Source organism: Arachis ipaensis, chromosome B8 (genome assembly GCF_059453495.1).
Source record: "Arachis ipaensis isolate K30076 ecotype BB chromosome B8, ASM5945349v1, whole genome shotgun sequence".
NCBI lineage: Eukaryota > Viridiplantae > Streptophyta > Magnoliopsida > Fabales > Fabaceae > Arachis > Arachis ipaensis.
This window is the reverse complement of record NC_142443.1, coordinates 47,880,954-47,885,036: the sequence shown is the minus strand read 5'-3', so window position 1 is coordinate 47,885,036 and position 4,083 is coordinate 47,880,954. Positions and strand designations below refer to the sequence as shown.

The window sequence follows — 4,083 nt, the reverse complement described above, 5'->3', positions numbered from 1 at the left end:
GTTTGCTCCATCCTTTTCTTAGTGATGGGCTTGTCCTCATCAACGAGGATATCTCCCTCTATGTCAATCCCAGCCGAATTGCATAGATGGCAAATGAGGTGAGAGAAGGCTAACCTTGCCATAGTGGAGGACTTGTCAGCCACCTTGTAGAGTTCTTGAGGTATAATCTCATGAACCTCCACCTCTTCTCCAATCATGATGCTATGGATCATGATGGCCCGGTCTATAGCAACTTCAGACCGGTTGCTAGTGGGAATGATTGAGCATTGAATGAACTCCAACCATCCTCTAGCTACAGGCTTAAGGTCCAGTCTTCTCAGTTGAACCGGTTTGCCTTTTGAGTCAATCTTCCATTGAGCTCCTTCCACACATATGTCCATGAGGACTTGGTCTAACCTTTGATCAAAGTTGACTCTCCTTGTGTAGGGGCGTGCGTTCTCTTCCATCATTGGCAAGTTGAACGCCAACCTCACATTTTCCGGACTAAAATCTACGTATTTCCCCCGAACCATGGTGAGATAATTCTTTGGGTTTGGGTTCTTACTTTGATCATGGTTCCTAGTGATCCATGCATTAGCATAGAACTCTTGAACCATTAGAATTCCGACTTGTTAGATTGGGTTTGTTAGAACTTCCCAACCTCTTCTATGGATCTCATGTCGGATCTCCGGATACTCATTTTTCTTGAGTTTGAAAGGGACCTCGGGGATCACCTTCTTCTTGGCCACAACATCATAGAAGTGGTCTTGATGGGCTTTGGAGATGAATCTTTCCATCTCCCATGACTCGGAGGTGGAAGCTTTTGTCTTCCCTTTCCCTTTTCTAGAGGATTCTCTGGTCTTAGGTGCCATCAATGGTAATGGAAAAATAAAAAGCTTTATGCTTTTACCACACCAAACTTAGAATATTGCTCGTCCTCGAGCAAGAGAAGAAAGAAAAGATGAAGAAGAAGAAGAAATAGAGGAGAGGGAGAGAGGTTGTGTTTCGGCCAAGAAGAGGAAGAGAGGGTTGTGTTGTGTGAAAATGAAGAAGAATGGAGGGGTTTATATAGTGAAGGGAGAGGGGTTAGGTTCGGCCATTTAGGGTGGGTTTGGGTGGGAAAGTGATTTTGAATTTTGAAGGTAGGTGGGGTTTATGAGGTAGGTTTATGGGGAAGAGTGGATGGATGTGAGTGGTGAATGGGTAATAGGGAAGAGAGATTGAGGTGATTGGTGAAGGGTTTTGGGGAAAGGTGTTTATTGGGAAGAGAGGATGAATGAGAAGAGGGAAGAGTATGAGTGGAGGTAGGTGGGGATCCTGTGGAGTCCACAGATCCTGAGGTGTCAAGGAATTGCATCCCTACACCAATTAGGCATGTAAAATGCCTTTGCATGCAATTCTGGCGTTTAAACGCCGAATTGGTGCTTGTTCTGGGCGTTCAGCGCCCAGATGCAGCATGTTTCTGGCGTTGAACGCCAGTTCCATGCTTGTTTCTGGCGTTCAGCACCAGCTTTCCTCAGTGTGCATTCCTGGCATTTGAACGCCAGGATGCTGCTTGTTTTGGGCGTTCAACACCAGATCCATGCTTTGTTCTGGCGTTGAACGCCAGCCAGATGCTCCTTACTAGCGTTTAAACGCTAGTAAGCCCTTCCTCCAGGGTGTGATTTTTTTCTGCTGTTTTTGATTCTGTTTTTGATTTTTCTATTTATTTTGTGACTCCACATGATCATGAACCTAATAAAACATGAAAGAACAATAAAATAAAAGTAAAATTAGATAAATAAAAATTGGGTTGCCTCCCAACAAGCGCTTCTTTAATATCAATAGCTTGACAGTGGGCTCTCATGGAGCCACACAGGTGATCAGGTCAATTTTATAGACTCCCAACACCAAACTTAGAGTTTGACTGTGGGGGCTTTAGTTGACTCTGTACTGAGAGAAGCTTATCGTACCTCTTTTCCATGTTTACAGGATGATAACCTTGTGCTTTAAACACAAGAGAGTCCTCATTCAATTGAAGGACTAGTTCACCTCTGTCTACATCAATCACAGCTCTTGCTGAGGCTAGGAAGGGTCTTCCAAGAATGATGGATTCATCCTCATCCTTCCCAATATCCAGGATTATGAAATCAGTAGGGATGTAAAGGCCTTCAACCTTTACTAACACGTCCTCTACTTGTCCATAAGCCTCTTTTCTTGAGTTGTCTGCCATCTCTAATGAGATTTTAGCAGCTTGCACCTCAAAGATCCCCAGTTTCTCCATTACAGAGAGTGGCATGAGGTTTATTCCTGACCCAAGGTCACATAGAGCCTTCTCAAAGGTTATGGTGCCTATGGTACAAGGTATTAGGAACTTTCCAGGATCCTGTTTCTTCTGAGGCAATCTCAATTGATCCAATGCATTTAGTTCATTGGTGAACAGGGGAGGTTCATCTCCCCAAGTTTCATTACCAAATAAATTGGCATTCAGCTTCATGATTGCACCAAGGAACTTGGCAACTTGCTCTTCAGTAACATCTTCATTCTCTTCATAAGAAGAATACTCATCAGAGCTCATGAATGGCATAAGGAGGTTCAATGGAATCTCTATGGTCTCTAGATGAGTCTCAGATTCCTTTGGTTCCTCAGAGGGAAACTCCTTATTGATCACTGGATGTCCCAGGAGGTCTTCCTCCTTGGGATTCACGTCCTCCCCTTCCTCCTTGGATTCGGCCATGATGGTTATATCAATGGCCTTGCACTCTCCTTTTGGATTTTCTTCTGTATTGCTTGGGAGAGCACTAGGAGGGGTTTCAGTGATCTTCTTACTCAGCTGGCCCACTTGTGCTTCCAAATTTCTAATGGATGACCTTGTTTCATTCATGAAACTCAGAGTGGCCTTAGATAGATCAGAGACTAAATTTGCTAAGCTAGATGGATTCTGCTCAGAATTCTCTGTCTGTTGCTGAGTGGATGATGGAAAAGGTTTACTATTATTAACCTGTTTCTTCCACCATTATTAAAGCCTTGTTGTGGTTTTTGTTGATCCTTCCATGAGAAATTTGGGTGATTTCTCCATGAAGGGTTATAGGTGTTTCCATAAGGTTCACCCATATAATTTACCTCTGCTATTGCAGGGTTCTCAGGATCATAAGCATCTTCTTCAGAAGATGCCTCTTGAGTACTGTTGGATGCAGCTTGCATTCCATTCAGACTCTGAGAAATCATATTGACTTGCTGAGTCAATATTTTATTCTGAGCCAATATGGCATTCAGAGTATCAATTTCAAGAACTCCCTTCTTCTGAGGCGTCCCATTACTCACAGGATTCCTCTCAGAAGTGTACATAAACTGGTTATTAGCAACCATGTCAATGAGTTCTTAAGCTTCTGCAGGCATTTTCTTTAGGTGAGTGGATCCACCTGCAGAAGTATCCAATGACATCTTAGCTAATTCAGACAGACCATCATAGAATATATCCAAGATGGTCCATTCTGAAAGCATGTCAGAAGGACACTTTTTGGTCAGTTCCTTGTATCTCTCCCAAGCTTCATAGAGGGATTCACCTTCTTTCTGTCTGAAGGTTTGAACATCCACTCTAAGCTTACTCAGCTTTTGAGGAGGAAATAACTTGGCTAAGAAAGCCTTGACCAGCTTATCCCAAGAGTTCAGGCTATCCTTAGGTTGAGAGTCCAACCATATTCTAGCTCTGTCTCTCACAGCAAAAGGGAAAAGCATGAGCCTGTAGACTTCAGGATCTACTCCATTAGTCTTAACAGTATCACATATCTACAAGAATTCAGTTAAGAACTGAAAGGGATCTTCAGATGGAAGTCTATGAAACTTGCAGTTTTGTTACATCAGAGAAACTAATTGAGGTTTAAGCTCAAAATTGTTTGCTCCAATGGTAGGGATGGAGATGCTTCTTCCATGTAAATTGGAATTAGGTGCAGTAAAGTCACCAAGCATCCTCCTTGCATTATTATTATTTTTGGCTGCCATCTCCTCTTTCTGTTCGAAAATTCCTGTAAGGTTATCTCTGAATTGTTGTATTTTAACTTCTCTTAGTTTCCTTTTCAGAGTCCTTTCAGGTTCAGGATCTGCTTCAACAAGAATGTTCTTGTC

The 4,083-nt window shown here is 42.7% G+C and overlaps 1 non-coding gene across 1 annotated transcript; it reads left to right on the top strand.

Moving 5' to 3' along the window:
• Positions 1 to 3,456: 3,456 nt before the first annotated feature.
• On the top strand, positions 3,457 to 3,564 carry LOC148547972 (small nucleolar RNA R71). The gene has a single exon (XR_015898725.1). It is a non-coding gene; the product is annotated as a small nucleolar RNA R71 (small nucleolar RNA).
• The last annotated feature ends 519 nt before the right edge of the window (positions 3,565 to 4,083 follow it).